This window comes from Sturnus vulgaris, chromosome 8, assembly GCF_052056855.1.
Source record: "Sturnus vulgaris isolate bStuVul1 chromosome 8, bStuVul1.hap1, whole genome shotgun sequence".
NCBI classification, from domain to species: Eukaryota; Metazoa; Chordata; class Aves; order Passeriformes; family Sturnidae; genus Sturnus; species Sturnus vulgaris.
In genome coordinates, this window is record NC_142250.1 from 8,411,960 (window position 1) to 8,429,530 (window position 17,571).

General features: G+C 42.3%; 1 long non-coding RNA gene across 2 annotated transcripts in view; it reads left to right on the forward strand.

Moving 5' to 3' along the window:
* Positions 1-17,571, forward strand: part of LOC106856755 (uncharacterized) — a 109,485-nt gene that overhangs the window by 55,288 nt on the left and 36,626 nt on the right. For both annotated transcript variants that reach the window (XR_015805087.1, XR_015805088.1), the window contains exons 5-6: positions 517-844; positions 5,533-5,618. This is a non-coding gene — a long non-coding RNA (uncharacterized LOC106856755). The remainder of the gene's footprint in view (positions 1-516; positions 845-5,532; positions 5,619-17,571) is intronic.

Genomic DNA, 17,571 nt, shown 5'->3' on the forward strand with positions numbered 1-17,571 from the left:
TTTAGAATAGGTATCTTGTTTGGTGAATTGCCTTCCTTGTCATTCATCACTGTGTAACATTTTTGTAGAACAACAGTAACTGGAAGGAAGAAAAATACTGGACAGTGTTTCTTGGAACTGGGGTTGGCAGAGGTCTGCCTTTCTGGAAAAGAAATGCTGATTTTCATTCTTTATTTTGTCCTGGCCTCTTTATGCTACTGTGTACTGGAAGAAAAGAATAAAAGCACTAGATAAGCTGTGAGTTCCCTTTGGACCAGACTTTGGGAGTCCCTGCTCTGACATGTATTTTGGGGTTACTTTATCCTGGGGGACTTTATTCACAAAATCTCAGAATGTATTCTTGAAATAAGATTTCACATAGTTTGATAAATGTTTGGATAAATTTCATACCATCTTATCAAAGCAGACAATAGCTCTTTCTTGAGGAACTGAGCTTAAGTGAAATGCTCATTTATGTTGGTGGAATAATAATTAGGAATACAAGATCCAAATCAGTACTTTGTTATTCTGTTGCAGGAGTAGGCTGAATCAAGCCTCTGTCAAGAACCACTGCTGAAATACTGAATTAACATACCCAAGACCAGCACATCAGGAGGATAGCCTTCTGCCAAGAATAGTGTGAAGATATACCTTGCTTTCGGATAGACACAACGTGAAGATACCCCTTTCTTTTGGACAGACACAGTGCATCCTCAGAGGGCAGAGATGTTGCTGCTCTCTGAGCACTGCACATGCTGTGTTCATGACTAATGGAAACAATGCCCAGTTTTGTGGGAGCTTGGTGGTATGGGAGAGAGTCACAGCAGCTCTAATTGGGTGGCTTATCGCTTTCTTGTGGAGCCAGGTACAGCTTCTGTTCTCTTTTGCACTTGCAAATCTGGTATAATATGAATTAGATTGTCATTAGGTTTCATTAGTGAAGCTCCATAAAACAAAAAAAAAAGGAAAAGTTCTATAGTCGTGCTAAAACTTGGTATGTCATTTATGTGAAGGGAGTGATCAGAGATTAGTAGCCATGAAATGCTGCTTTTCCAGAAATATGAAATAATTAGGTAAAATATCTAGGTAAAATCTAACAGAAATATGATTACTGTCTGATAAAATGGTTCCTCTTCCCTTCTAAATAGGTTAGGGCATCTCCTTAATGCAAGCCCTGCACCTTCACCTAGATTCCTTCCCAGGCAGCTACAGTAGATATGCTCACCAAGGGAATTTGTCCCACTGGATTCCTTTTTTTTTTCTGTGCAGTTGAATGAAAAGTGTGTGTCTTTTTTGAAGAACAGGAACTGAAAGAAATATTGATAACTGCCAGGGCATCTACAGAAAAAGATAAGAAAATTACTCTTGCAAACAGTGAAGACAAAGGGCCTTTGTTAACCTTTTCTTGTAGGCTGTATATATTAATAGTAACAAGTAAAGTTTTGTATTTTTTCAGAGAAACACACAAGGCCTTGAATTGTATTGTTTTAATTGCAGCTAACTGAATGAATTAAGTGGAAAATCACATACAGTGTTTTGATTGTCTAATTCTCTGTATGTGAGGCTTTGGGAACAGTTTGTTATTATAAAAGAACAGCACTAACCAGAAATCAGCCAACATGTAATTGCTAGGCTGAGGGGCAGTTTGGGGAAAGCTGATAGTTATTTGTAAATTATTAAATAAAAGCACAAAATATGAGTATCATCTCTCACTGCCTCCACACTTCATACATTACTCATCTTCCTAAATTTCATGGTTTTGTACTCCCTTAGTACATTGCTGCTTATAACCAGTGCAGGCATCAAAACCACCTACATCCAGGAAAGGAGATGCTTGTGCATTTGTTGTGATGGCAGTTTTGGTTATGGGACTATGATTATGATGGGACTAAGATTATGAACCTTCAGTTGAAGGAAAGGAATCTTGACTCAAGTTTTAAAGGTTGTTTTCAGTACCTAAAATAGACCTGACCACCTGTGACTCTTCAGGTGGCTGAAATTCTGGCTGGTGTTTCCACTTGACTATGTACCTTTAGAGAATTACAGACAGCCAGTACCCTAAATAGAAGACTTAAGAGCAATTTTGGCATTAAATTTGACAGAGTTCTCAAAAAAATATTGGTTATGTAATTCCCATCAGTTTTGGTAAGAATCAGATAACTTCTGGTTATTGAACTCATCAAGAAGGTAGAGCAGTAAGTACTTAATTCTCAGTGCTTTTGGCTATTTCAGTTCTCCTGGAGGATAGTGTTGCCATTTGTTCCTTTAGCACAAACTTGAAGGCTTTCTTCTAGGAAAGCAAGGTCTATTTCAGAGGACACAGAAGCAGTTCCTTGTGCTATGTAACAAGGGGTTGGGTAATGTCTGGCCTCACAAGTGAGATGCATGTATTACAGACCAAGAGGCCTTTGTGATCTGCAGCAGAGGCTGTGGATGGGAAGGTGTGTCAGCACCTGGGGCATTGGCACTACTGGACACATCTTTGGACTTGCTGAGCTGCTATATCCAATATTTCTGCTGTACAAACAAACCCCACTATTAAACCACTTAAACACTGTTCATACAACTTCAAAATGGTAGAGGCTTGGTTTTATGACTTCATCTCCAGGCTTGTTGAAACTTACATGTCCATGCTGAAATGGTGTGAAGATTAAATTGCTAATCCTAGCTACCAGCGTAGACTGTTGCACAGAAGGTGCCTGAGAGGTGGAACTGGGCAGACTTCAGCTTTGTACAGCTCTCCAAGAGTTATTTGGTATCCCTGTCACTGTTTCTTGAAGTCAAAAAATATTTTCCCCCAAATAACCTATTTTTCTGCAAGGGAACACAGCTGCATTTATGAAAGGTCTTTCTTTTACAGTAAGTCTGGTTTGTAATCGTTTCCTCTCTCTATGTATGTTGACTGCATAATGAAACACACAGTTTTGTTGCAGGAATTTTTAACAGTGGTTTTCAGTAGTTTAGAAAACATTGGAGCTACTTCCAACAAACAAAAAAAAAATCAAAGCAGCTTTGAAAATGTTGATACACTTTGGCAAAAAAATCTTTGGTTTTAACCCTGCTCTATTATTCTTTCTCTAGTACTAAAACCAATATAAAGCATTATTGATTTCAACTAGCTCAACAGGAGAGACCATATGGCTTTCACCCCACTGTCCCCTGTGTTGAGGGGCTAAATCTCAGCTGTGTTCATGTGCAGCATTTGGCTGAGTGTTCTGAGACAGCCTCTATTCAGCAGTTGTGTGCCGTGTTAAAGCTGTCTTTGCTGCACCTTTTTCCAGCACGACATAGGAAGTTTCCTGGATTGAATTCTCAATCACAAAACTCATATGGGAGATACTCAAAATATAAGACCTTTCAAATCCTTATGCGTTCACAGTATTTAAACATAAGAGCACAGTATTGCCAAGAAATGTGTCTTGTTGAGTCCCACAATTAACTTTATCAAAAGAAGGAATCTTATTTTTGCCTGCTGCAAATAGAGGTTGCATCTCAAAGCAGCCTAAGCTTAGGGATAGCATCTGGTTCAGATCACGATATGATGAAAGATTCAGGTTAATTAGTGTTTATTCTTAGTTGATAGTTATTCCTTTTGGCTTGAGCTAACAAGCAGGATTTGAAGTCCCACGAAGTTGTATCTCCTGGGATGAGAGATGAATGAGGGAGGGAGATGGTCTTCATGGTGAAAATGTATTTAGTCAGTAAGAAAGACTGGCCATTGCCTTGGGTTCTGATACCCTGAAGGGAGGATGCTCTGAGGAATGACTCAGTGCCAGCAGGGAGATTTGGATGTCAGCATGGACTGAGGCATCCCACGGGGCCATGGCCGGGGTGGGGTGCCCTAGTTCCCTGCTCGATCCTGTGCCCTTACATGTCCCTGCCCACACAACCCCTGCCTGCCACCGATGGCCCTAACTGTGTATTTTTGGCCACAGGGAGCAGCTGTGGAGGAGGTGGCTTTCTCAGTGCTCTTCCAAGGCTTTCAATTCCCCTTTCTTGCCACTATTTCCTGCAGCACCACATAAGCTCTACTAGCAAAAACACCACACCACAAGTGTAAGGACAGCTGTTCATCTTAGATAGAATTATTTTTTTCCTGAGGTCTCCTAACTGCTTATGTAGCTAGGAGGAGCCCACCAGCTGGAGACTGAGACATTTCTAGCAGGCCTCTGTGTATCTAGGCAGAGGTGCTCTTATCCAGTAACCTCGTGAACTGTTTTTCTCCCTCAGGCAGCCACAGAGAAGGTAATTTCTACATTGGTGGAAATTCTCTGACTTCACAGGTTCCAGTGGCCTGGGCAAGGGCAGTCCCATAGTGGGCAGGCAGCAGGCCTCCTGCCCCACAGCCGTAGGGCCCCACTTTTGTGCTCTGCCACATGACAGTCTGGGTCCCCCAGCAGGCAGGGCTGTGGGGAGGCCATTCCTGTGCTGAAGCAATGGCAGGAGGACTGTGGGTGTCTCTGGGATGTCATCATGGCTTGGAGCATGGCGTGGGTTCAGTTGGGCAGCTTTTGCTTTGTGGACATGGCTGTACAGGCCAGCCAGCCTAGATTTGTGACTCTCCCCTGCACTCCTTTCTGAAAGTGTTTACTTCAAAGTCTCAACAAGACCTAAATTAATTCCCTTAACGTGCTTTTGGCCATCCCCTTTTCACCAGCCCTGTGGAGGAGGTGGGGAGGTGCTGGCCCCTGCATCTGTGTCAGACAGGCTGTGAGATGAGGCTAGATTTGCAATCCCTCTCCCATGCTTCTCTTTGCAGGGGCCTCGCTGATGAGCTGAGGGGTTGAACTGAGATAAAATAGCACAAACTGGGGTTTGGGGTGAAAGAAGGGGGACAAAAGGACTCCCAGACTTGCACATAAGTAAGATAGGTGGTAATTCTGCCTTGGAAACACCATGGTAGTTTCTGGAGGGATTCCTCAGAAGTGAGCTCCTGCCTTGAAGCACAGTGCTGGGCTTTGCAAACCCCTGGTCTCTCTGCTTTGCAGCCTGTGGCAGCCGGATAGGAGCCTCAGTGGACAAAGCTTGTGGCTTTTAGCACAGAAAAATTCTAAACTTAAACCAAACCATGTATAATAAATGTTAGGAGCACCAATTTCAGTGCTTGTGCCATCATAAAGAAACTACTAAAAGAAAAAAAATCAGGAAAATAGTTTTGTTGCTCCCTCAATTGTGGAAGCTTTATGATGTCCTGCTGTGCTGATGACAAAGGCCTATTACCAAGGCTGATTCCCAATTAGATCAGGTGTGTTCTATGTCATTATAGTCTCGAGCATCAGCTGTTTCAGTAGTGCAGCGAACTATTTGGGATTAGCAGCCCAGTTCTTTGCCTATGTAGAGGCATAGACTGTTGATTTGGCCACCACTTATTGTCAACATGGCACACTTACATGGCTGTTGTGTATGCAAAGGTGTGGACAGATGGCTTGGAGATTATTAAGCTGAGTTAAAACTGGCTCTGTTTCTCCTTTTCCTGCTTCCTTTTCCTGCTCATTAGTTAAATGACTGGTATATGGTCCTACAAACCACCTGTGTCTTTAATTTGCTTCCCAGAAAGAAGAGAACAACACTCCTGCCTGTTATGTGATGAAAGACAGCTATGGATCTGCAGTAAACTCCAAGCTATATGGTAGCTACAGGTAAGCTCAGAAATTAAGCTGTTACTATGAAAAGCACAAAGCTTGGAAGCAATTTATTCCTTGTGTTTGTTCCTCATACTGACTGCTGGAAAGTAAATTCAGTTTTGTTCTATGCTCAGATCAAGTCCTTTCTAAGTGTTCTGCAGATTCACAGGACAGAATGGACTTTGTTTTGGAGGTATGAGGAGGCTGGATGAGCAGATGTGGGAGATGGAGTCAGGAGGTTTTGCTACCCTGGGTTACCCTGGGAGCTGGGTTACAGTTATGAGATGCTAGACTTGAAAGAAGTTCTCATTGTGCCTTTCCTTCCCTTCCCTTGAAATCTAAGGCCTTGTATTATTAATTCATGCTCTTTGTTGTTCCAAAGAGATGGTGGTCCTCCTGCAGCCTTTGCAATGTCTGGCAGCTGTGCTCTCTCAGAGACCTGTTCTAGGCCTGAATGTGGACATAATTGTTGAGTATTAATGTCTAGTTATTATAGCTGTTTTTTCAGAGGGAGCTTTTATTTCAATACTAAATGTATGTTTATATGCTTTTTTGAAGTGTTGTCTCAGACTTTGTATAGATTCAGGAAGACTTTATTGAATGTTGATAAGTACTAAAGATACTAGAGAGGATGTGGTTATGTTCATGTTTTGAAATAATTTTTCTACCACAAGGATTAGTATCTACTGCCTTCCTTTTAACTAATGACTTTTATTCTTAGTATTAACTTCAGACAGCATCTCTGGAATTTATTTGTAAATATATTTGCCAGAATTATATATTGGATAATTCCTCTGGTTCTAGCATGTCTGAAATGCCCATATGCAAAAGGCAATTAAAAATTAAGGTTGTACATGAATTGCATGTTCCTATCAGCTTTTAAACATCTTACTAGGAAATACTTTTCAGTTTTATTATGACTTTTATTCAAATTACTAATTAATAAATTACCAACTAGTAGTTTATTTAAATTACTATTTAAATTTACATGAGGAAAATAAGTATATGTACTGAAGGGGACTGGCTAAAACTATTCTTTTATTGTAGAATATTGTGAAGGATTTTCACACTAGCAGCCATTACAAAACCCAACCAATCCAATAGCATGGGAAATCCTGTGGTTTTCAAGTAGTTGGGGTGTGTGGAAAGGGAAAGATTATAGAAGAGGCTTGGGGGAAAAAGAGGCTGACTTTTTTGTTTGGTGTATTGACTAGTTGACAATTTAGACCATATATATTTTTCTGTCCTCCCGTGACTAATCAGGATTAAGCTAAAGATATCTTGGAAAAGAAGGAAGTGTCTTAGTTTCTCAAATATTATGAGTTTCCACCTGATGATTATCATATACCTTGCTTCATAGAGTGCTAAGTCTGATTTAGTTTCCTCTACAGAGAAATGGAACATGACTGAAGCAGACATTTACACTATGGCAGGTTTCAGAGGGTCCATGAGCTTTCAGCAATGCCCTACACAAACATAACACAAATGCCAAAGTGTTTCTTAGATAACACTTCACCAATCTTAATTTCTGAACTTGTATAATTACTGAAAGCACTTGGAAAAAATATCTTTTTCCATAAGCTTTCTGCTGATGATTTTTGTTGACTCTACCATACAAGTACTTACCTTACCTTACTCTACCTTACCATACAAGTGTGTTCTTATTGCACACTCTATGTAAGTAGAGCATTCCATAATAATAAAACATAGCAGGACACAAGGGGATATCATGCTGTCCTTTCCTTCTTCCTTTTGTTTGAGCCTTCTGCTATCTTGTAGGAGGCCTCCTTTTTATGTGTATTTCTTAATACTTAGGAACTGAATGTAACTTTTGTCTATTTATGGATTTTGCAGCATTTGGAAGATGACACTTTCCCACTGCACTGAATGCTTTGCTGTTCTGCATGAATGATGTGCACAGTGTTGGGGCACCAGAAATAAGTTATATTTCAAGAAAATAGAGAATTATAGAGAAAATTTGCTGACTACTAGTGCAACTTAGGCAGATGTGTAACAGGACAGTGCAACAAATATATACTTTGATATATTTCATTTTCTCTTTATAACCTGCTTCTTAACTTTGCTAAGATTCAGCCTGTCAGTGTTGGTACCCTGTCTTGTTAGCCCTTCCAAGTGTGTTCAGTAAACTGCTAAGCTGAGTGCATTTAGGAGGGTAGACACAATGCTAGTGTCATTGCAGTCTGTGATAGAACGAAAATTTCTTTTGGAGCAGTATGCTTAGTGTTTCTATTCCCTGTGGAATCAGGGAATAGATGCAGATGCTCTAGTGGACATGTAGCCTACATCATGGTCTAAGGATGCTCACACGGATAAGGCTACTGTAGTGTGGGGGTGACTGCTACAGGCAGCAGTCCCCTTTAGTGCTGTGAGTCCTGCTTTGTTTGTAAAGAGGTATAGAAGAGATGCAGAATGTGCCATCCTCCTGCTAGGCTTTCCTGTCTTCAAGGAACCGTCAGAGCAGCCCATTACTTTCAGGTGTTGCCAGTACATCACCCTAGAGAACGTGGTGTCTCATTTGAAACACACCACTTTCTCTTTTCAAAGATCTTTATTCAAGCCTTGTGCACTGTATGCTTCTGTACTCATCAAGGAATTACAGAAATACCAAACTGTGCAATCCCCTCTCCATATTCTTGGGAGAATGATGGACAAGGAATTCCAGTAAAGCTGCTCTTGTGCTTAGGTAGTCAGGCTCTATGTGTCCAGGCATATCCATGAGACCAAAGAGTTAAATGAAGACTTGCATTCCTGAGACTCAGGAGTTTACCTTTCAGCCTGACAAACTTAACCCTGGAAGAGCCCTGCTTTTTCATTTGGAGATTGTGATAATGCAGAATGAAAACTTCTAAGTGTTGGAATAGTAATTTCACAGACTTTGACTGAGCTATGAATTGCTCTCCCTAAGTCAAGACGCTTCTCCCAATTCTCTGCCCTAGCACAGCAAAACTTTGCTTCAGTAAATCCCTTGGCTGCATTGTCTGTTGTGTGGCCCTTACTGCACCACACCCAAACTGTTCAAGATCATCCATGAATGTTCTTCATGCTGCTCACAGCAGTTAGAGAAAAGTGATACTTAATGGAGAAAACATTAAAGCAACTGAGGCTTATAGAGCACAGTGAAGGAGCATTGCCAGTGCTGTCTGGGGTCCCCAGATGGGATATCCTAGAAGCTGCAGCTGCTTTCCCATTTTACTTTAACTCTCTGAACAAAGGTGGAGAAAAAGCAAGAAGAGAGAGACATTTCCTCAGTGATTGCAACATGTAGTGATAGGCAAATTCCCTCTCCCTGCCCTGTGACAAGCATGATGTAGGTCATAAAGTGCTGTAATCCTTATCGGGGATTTTTGGGCTGTTTTTAAAAATAATTTCGTCTTTGCTGTCACGTCTTCCTCCCTCACTGAACAAGGACTGACTAATTAGCAGTGTTTCAGTGGCAGATGCTATTGTGAAAAGGGCTTGATGGTGCTCTAACTGGGAATAAAATTGTCTCAAAGGTCAAGGCAGACATTTTCTAACCTCTCTGTGATACAGGCTGTGTTAGCTGGTGCATGAAACCAGCCCACACAATCGTGAAGGATGAACTCTTTTGCATGCAAATGGCTGTTCCTCTTCCAAGGTGATGCTTGTGGCCTTCTAGTTGCATCCTGCAGTAGTCCTCACTGGTGTATTAAAAGCAATAATGGTGTTGACTGATCTACCTACTCACATTTTCTACCAGGAGAATAAAATGCCAGAGTTGATGGTAGTTTGTTACTTCTGTCACTCCTCCAAATACAGTTAGCAAGCAATCAACATTGGTTGTTTTCTTCTCTGTCTCAAATCACATTAAATCACATTAGTCATGTAAAAAGTGATACTGTTTTGAAATAAATATTTATCAACATATCCTCTGTGGTTTATTTTTAGTCTGCTGCTATGTTTGACTGCTGTTTCACATGACCACGACATTTGTAAACAGAGCAGGGAGGGTGTGTCACTGCCCTTTAGGTTGGTATTTTTCTGTTAATTGTTATCAGATCATAATGTATACATATTGAACCATAAAGTCTAATTTTAACAATGCAGACAGGAGAGCTGTAAATTGAGTTCGTGTGGTTACCTGCTCTTCCAGTTGTTTTTAGTTTGTTTTGCAGAGGAATAATTCAAGTGTGTAAATGTAGAGGACTAGTGCCATTTGAGGTGTCTGAACTTCAGCTATTGCTGTAGAGGAGCAGTGGCCTCCCAAGTGCCCTGTGCCATGTTCTCAGCCCAGTGAAAACCTTACAGATGCTCAGAAGTGGCTAAATTGTGTTGGACAATTTGTGAGGCAATGCCCCTCACCCTAGGTTTCTGCCAGCTGTTGCCTGTGGTTGTCGCCAGGGAGATACCTTCACCACCCAGCCATCTGCTGACGCCTTGAGGTGATCCTCATGCCTCCTACTGGGCAGGCACAGGCTCAATCCCCTCAGCTACTCCCCAGACGGCAGGGCGAGGTTTTCCAGCGGCCGTCCTTCTTCGAGCCAAAAGGAGCGAGAGAGCAACTGGCCCCAACTCTCCTTTACCTGCCTCTGATCTCATGGTGTTCCCCCTCTTCCCCCACCCCCACCCTGTGAGGGAAACTCCAAAAAAAAAAAAAGAACAGGGAGCCTCCCCCTATCACTAGCCATCTTAGCATGTCAATGGGAAAAAATTCCAGACGGGGGGGTGGGGGAAGAAAAACAAGGACATAGGTCTGGCAATGCAGCATGGACCTATCATCTTAGGTACTTCTCACCAGCTGTGCCCTCTCAGGGGAAGGACAAGAACTGCCTTGGTAGGACATGTCCTATGTAAGGGACTGCTGCCTTCTGCTTGTGCCGCTGCTTACTGGTGCTATTGCTGGCACATTCTTCCAGGCTGCAGAGTGGTTGAAAACTCTGGGCTGCTCCATGCACGGCCAGTCTGCCCAGGAAAGAAGTTTATCTGACCATGGGTGGTGTTTTCAAAATAAATCAAGGGATCTGTCCCCACTCATCTTTATTTTCATCCTGCCCCATATTGCTTCTCACCTAGATGTGCCATCTAGACTGTGCTGTGTCAGAGCAAGTGCTTAATGTGCCTTTTCTAGCCTGGCTGATTTTGGTAAAAATCTGCCCATCTGCTGCAGGGAGGTTTAAGTTCCTAAATCTCTTTGCTTCAAAAAAATCATAAGCTGCAGAAATAGAGGACCTAGTAGATGCAACTGCCAGTTCTGGAGTTGAGAATGAATGAAAAAAACCCAGAAAAACTTCAATGATTGAGATAGTCAATCCGATTGTTACCTAGGAGAGGAGGATTTTTGGGATGCCAGAGTTCCTGCTGCATTAAAGATATGCAATGACAGACCAGCAAGGCAAGAGAGAGCCAGAGGGCTTTGTCACTGTGTCATATTAATGGCTTCGTTCACGCCTCAGCTGGGTTGAGTGCATGGTGTCTATCACCTTTGCTTTACAAACTCCTGGTCACCGAACAACAAAGTGATTGTTAAAACCCTTCAGAATATTTTACAGGACATGCATTTGCCCATGTTTATTGTAATTTTTTTAAGCAGGAGTGCTTACGTAGTCTCTGTTATTTCAGGAGGGAATTCCTCCAGTGTACCAGCCTATGTGAGATAGGGGAGCTGCTTAGAGGCACCTGCGCCAGCAGGGAGATGGGTGCTTGGCACACAGCCCAAATTCTCTTGGTTTATAGGGCATCCTGACTGGCCCTCCTGCAGTTCCATCCAAACTGAGAATGGCAGGAAGAGCCACACTCTACTTCCTGAGGAATGGGGACTTAAAAATTCATGTCAGTGCCACCCTTCAGCTCTGCTTAGCTGAAGATAAATGCTAATTGTCAAAGCATTTCTCAATATGAATGGGCGTACATCAACTCCTGAAAAATGCACTTGCTGATTTAGTTAAAAAATAAACAAATCAATTCTTGGGCTTTTGAGCATTTAAGCTTCCTTAAGTAAGCAATAGATTTTTTAGAAGAAAAAACTTACTAGGAGGCAATCCAGTGAGGAGCACTAGGAGATCCAGATTCAAATCTTAGTTTTGTCATAATTTCTTAATATATTCCTAGAAAAAATAACTAAATAGTTTGTTAGACCAGAATTATCTTTCATTATACCTTTCTGATAAACCCAAATTGATGATGGGTTTGTTAAAGCGGGATAAAATCCGCCTTGCTGATGGGGTAATGTGATAACTAAATAGATAAAATGTTTTTGTAGTAGTGGTTTTATACCAGTGAAAAGGCATGTGCGGTGAGTTTCCTGGTTGCCTGAAATCACAGAGGAGAACGGCACGTCTTCAAAAAAGCAATTGCTGAAACAACCCTGTAGTGCATCTACATTGATGGAGTGAAAGGATGATGCTCTCCTTTTAATCCTAATATTTGTATCTGATCGCAGTGAACTGAGAGGGCTGATGGAGAGGCACTGCCTGATAAGCAGTCCTGCGATACAGTGAGATTTTGGTTGTTGGAGGTGTGGTCCCACTCTACCAGGACTAAATGGATACTGAAAGAAAAGAATAGGGAAGATCCCAAACAGAGGCACTACTTTTCAAATAATCAAACAAAAAAACACCAGAGTTTTTTGGTCAGCTTGAGGTAGCCGTAGCATTTGTTTCATGGAAACATCTGCAGTTGATCAAGACAAGCGATGAGTAAAATTATGCTCTGTTCATGAAAGCACCTTCTTCCACAGACCACTGCCTGCTCCTGATCTGCTGCTAATTAGTCTCCATCCTGTGATGCTGAGTCATTATATTCTTTGCCTTTTCCATGGCTGCTTTTGGTGTGGAAACCGAGACAAATATTGCTCCCCTGCTGGAAATCATTGTCATGTCATCAAGTTTATCAGTACCTGTAAGCCCAAACAAAAAGGGAATAGATTTTCTTTTTAGCCAGTGATCTCTGACAGGAATGTTTTGAGGTTCAGACGTGTTATGTGTAATGATGATGCACCATAGATAGAATCTGGCTAGTTTCTGTAATGTCACAATTTCTTTTATTTCTTAAAACATCAAAGCTATTAATCAGCCTTTAAAGCTACTGTCAGGAAAAGGTGGAGGGATTCCACACTCAAGGCCCTTCAGTTCTTCTCTCAGCAGCAGGTGCCTGTGCTTGTGCTTTCATGTAGCCTACCACGAGGTGTATTGCCTCCAGCCATGACTTCCCAGTTTGTAAGAAGATTGTGCAGAAAGTTGCCCTGCAACTTTCGTGCATCCTCTTGTTCCATGTATCACGGGATTGAACGCCTCCAGCCTCATAAGGTAAAGTTCTGTTTTGGTCTGTTTTCTTGGTGGAGGAAGAATGGAACAAGTTTCCAGGGTCACCAGTGTCTTTCCCTGGTATGACTGACTTCTTTGATTTGGTAGGCATTGCTACCATGGGGCTATTCCTGACAACATGTCTTTCTGCTGAGCTGTGCTTGACTGGATCTGGTTCAGGCTTGGTACAGTGACTCAGATGGACTGGAGAGAGACCCTTAGGACTTAGAGAAGCAATTAGCTTTAGATGACTGAGTTGGAAAGTTGATTAGTGGGTTGCGTGGTAGGTTTCTGTAGCAGATGCACAAGCATCCCATAATGCCTTAACCTCTGAAGTGGGACAAGATCTCCTGGCTGTGTTCACTGTGATGGGTGACTGCAAAGCTGTGGTGGATATGCCTAGGCAACAGAAGCAAAATTTGGCCGTTAAAAACTTTAATTAATAAGTAACACAGATAACAGGTTCCCAAGAATCCATGTACTGTACTGCTCCTTCCCCAATTATCTCTGAATTCTGTGTCTGCTGTTTTTCTTTCTTCAGCGCTTTGGGGCTAGGTAGCATCTTACCTTTCCGAATGGGTTTATCAATTGAAGAATGTAATCTGCCTGGATGGCATGCATGTGCCTTTGTTTTGGCAGCTGGGAATCCCATGTTGCACTACCTGTTCAACTCTTGGTGGGGAATCAAAAACATTTAAACATGTCTGGGCAGTGCAAGGAGTGTATGGGTGCTTTTCTAGAGGGCTGGGAGGAGTCTGCTGAGCCCTCTGCAAAACAGCAAGTTCCAGCTTTCTTTCTTTGTTGTATTTCTGTGGGAATTAGGATGGCTGTGCCATAGCAGCAATTTCACCCAGTACATATACTGTGCTGAGGTAGGCTGTGTCTAAAAATGCCACATAAATGTTGACAACTGTCTGACTAATTTGAAGAAAGCATAAGAAGATCATAGTAAAATGATTTCTCTGTGGCACAGCAATTATAATAGTTGGAGTAGACCAAGCATCCAAAGCATAGCACGCAAAGACTGGTGGCTTTTTCTACTTTCTCCACATCCTTTTTTTAATAAGCATCTGTTGCAATAAAATCAAAGATGCAGGGAGAGAGAAAGAGAAGAAACGTCTGCATTTGTGTGAAATGGTAAAATAAAGGCAGCTTTTCTCAAACATGCTTCGTGAAATGGTTCTATGGTAACTCCAAGAGTTATGAAAGGGACAAATCTTCACCACTAAATATTTGTTCCTTGTACAGTGAGCCTTGACAAAACTCAAATCATCTCTGACCTTACAGAACTTAGTTTACAGTATCAGTAGTTTCCTGCCATGACTCAGTGGCTGGAACAGTAATATCTGACTGTTGGGGTTTTTTTCCCTCTCTGTTTCCAGATCTCTTTTTGAAGCTTCTCAGAGTGGGCGAGGAGAGATGAGTGACAGATATAGTCCTGGTTTTTGCCCTTCCTCTTGCACCCCCCCCTTTTTCTTCTTTTTTTTTTTTTTTTTTTCTTTTTTTTCCCCCCTTAACAACCTTCTCCTGCATTTTCTGTTCCTTTCAGTCCTCTTATCCGTCGGGTTTCCCTTCCATACATGTCTTGGACCAAATCTTACTTTCCTTTTCATTCCTACTGGTAGTGTCTATGCCTACTGATAATGCCTGGGAAATACTGAGATCATTCCCCTGCTGCTTTTTTCCCCTCAGTAGTACTTTTCTACTCCAGGTCAAACCTTTTAACATCCTCCCTTCCTCTGTAGTTATCTTGCTGAGCCTGCACTGCTATAAGAAACTCTGCTACCAGCAGAGATTGAGTTTTGTATAGTCTGGACTGCATATGGTCTATGAATAAGGTCAGAATAAAAGTTGGCTGGAAGACTGGGAGCAACCTGGCCTTTGTCTTTGGGTCCTCCATAGCTGGGATAATGAGAGATAATGGAATAAGACAGTGGCAAGCCCCACTTGTATGGAGATGGTCTGAATTCTGTCCCCTGGCCTTGATATCACAAGATTCTCTTGCCTCAAGGCTTAGAAGCAGTAGTTGATGTTTACTCCTGACAATTGTTAGCAAGACCTGAGATCTTCCCCGGAGCTTAGAGTGAAATCCTTCTGCTGCTGCAACCTCCAGTCTAGAGGTGGCTGGCCCAGCAGGAGACACTGCCTCAGGGTTGGGGCAGCTAGGAACAGTGAGGGTGTTTCATCACACCAAAGGAATGGTCCTTGACCCCCTCCACTGAAGGAGTAAAACATATATGTAGTCCTCACTGTGCCTTCTGACCCTATGTATGACCCTATGTATGTTGGTCTGGACAATGGAGCAAAATGACCTACTTGTCAAAGTTAAGAAAAAGACTCCAGAGTCCTGATGTACTAACATGTATTTAACTCCCAGATTTTCGAGTACTATGTAGTACTGACTCTTTTCTTCTGGAGAGCTCTAGTCCTACACCTCTGAACAGCACCCTGGGAACTTCCACATTTAAGAAGTTCTTTGAATTTGCATGTCATGGTCCTGAGCCAACCTTCTAGATTGGCAAAATTATTTAATAATTTGAGTTGTGTAGTTTCTTTTCTACTGAACTTGACTCTTGTGTGGGATATGAATTAGGAGCCCAGCTAAATACTGGAAAATTTAGTTTGCTTCTGAAGCCTTGGAGTAATAATCATGGCTCTGCTGCATGTATTCAGGAGGTGTGAATCTGAGAGACTGAAAACAGGTAGAGGACAAAATTGAGTGAAAAGTATTTCAGTCTACTCAAAGCTACCTTCAGCTTTATATGATGCTTTCAATTTCTGTCTAAGCACAGCAGGGTCACAGGCTGGGAAGGTATCTGTGCTCAGTAGAAGTTTCTGGTATGTGGAGTAGGCTGTTATTTCTCTGAGAGGACCTCTTCAGGGCATGTGAAGCTCAGAAACAATTTTAAATGTGCAGCTTGTCTGTTACTTGCAGACCCCGAATACTACCCTGGTAGATGAGGTGTACAGCTGAGGCCAAACTGGAGCTCAGGGTGCTTGAATCTACCTATAGCTGTCAAGCTGACCATGCTCTTGCAGCCTCTGTTCCTGAGATTCCTCATATTCATGTGGACAATGAGTTAGAAATGTGTGCCAGACCAAAAACGTGAGGGGACAATCCACTGAAAGAGTCCTCCACTTTTCCAGTGGGACATATAAAATTTGGTAAAGTTCATGGCTCTCCTAAACAAAACTCTTGCACTATGCCTAATCTGGAATCAGCCTAGGTTTTTTTATGTCTTGATCTGGAGAATCAGAAGATGAGTGAGACTGCAGGTGCTGAGATTCACCTTGGGGAACATTCAACATCAGTCCATAATTTTTGCCCTACATGTTCTATTTCGGGAACAGAAGCTATAATTAATGTGTTTTTTTAAATGGAGTTGTAAAACTGACCTGGCTCTGGATATCACATCAGCAATATATTTCAGGCCAAAATTACTTGGAAGTCATCACAATGTTTTGTTTAGACTGTGATCTGAGGATGTTTGTGGGAAAAAATGTAGAAAGAATTATTATAGGGTACTGAAATTTGTCCTCAGATTAGCTGTGCAATATTTGCCAATACGAGGTGTATTCGTGCCTTTGTGACCTACATTCAGGAGAACACCTAATGGAAAAATAGACAGCAGAGCAGAACAAACTGTTTTTCATGTGGAAATACTAAGAACAAGTGATATCTGTGCACAGGGATCAGACTTCTCTTTGCTTGCAGGACTCCAATTGTTTTTAGCTGTGCCCAAGGAAAGTCTAGAGTAATTACTTGGATGAGGAATGCTTTTCAGTGCTATGAAATATAAACTAGTTGAATTTGCTTTATTTGAAACTGAAGAGGCCAACCCAACAGAAAAGGTGATTTTTTCATAAAATCTGCAATGTGACTTGGAAATCTCTACTTTTGTGGAGTTCACAAAATGGACATTCATATGGATGTTCACATTGCTGTTTGGGATGCTTTGAGCTGTGGTGGCTGTTGGAGCTGCCTTCTCTGATTCCTTGTTGGCTGAAGGGAGAGGCTGTGGGCAGGCAGAGCTGGCCAGCAGCTCTCCACTAGAAGGAGTGTGTGTTAGGCAAAAGAATTGTTTGAAGCTATTTTCAGAGTCTCTAGACTAGATATAAACACGTGGTGAACGTCTGTGCTTTAAAAATTGCTTTTTTGTTTTCTTGTCCTACACATCTTCAATTTTATTTTTCTTTTCTTACAATATGTGCACTTTCCTATGAGAATTCAGTCCTTCAAAGCCTTGAAAGATGCTTGTGTATATACTTAAAAAAAAAAAAATGTTAAGGCGCTTCTCGGACTTCTCTTTTCCCATGACTTTCCCCTTTCCCAGACGGATGTCACCCGTAGCTGTGAGCGCACCTGCCCGGCCCCGGGCATCTTTCTCTGGAGCGCCGGCACCGCCGCTGCCTGAGGCTCCAGCGCCCTCTCTCGGCCCCGCGGCCGGGGAAGCGGGCGGCAGCTCCCGCCCGGGCTCGGCAGCCTGGGCTCGGCAGCCCGGCGGCCATGCGTCCCCGGGAGCAACGCCCACCATTCCTGGATGGCGACTCTCCTCGCCTGGATGCAAAGTACATGCTTTTTTCAACTGGAGAAGGACCAGGACAGTAATGCCCAAAGGATGATGTTTTGTCTTATGTTTGTACACACAGTAGCTCTGCCTAAGACGGTTCCTTACTTTTGGATCTCT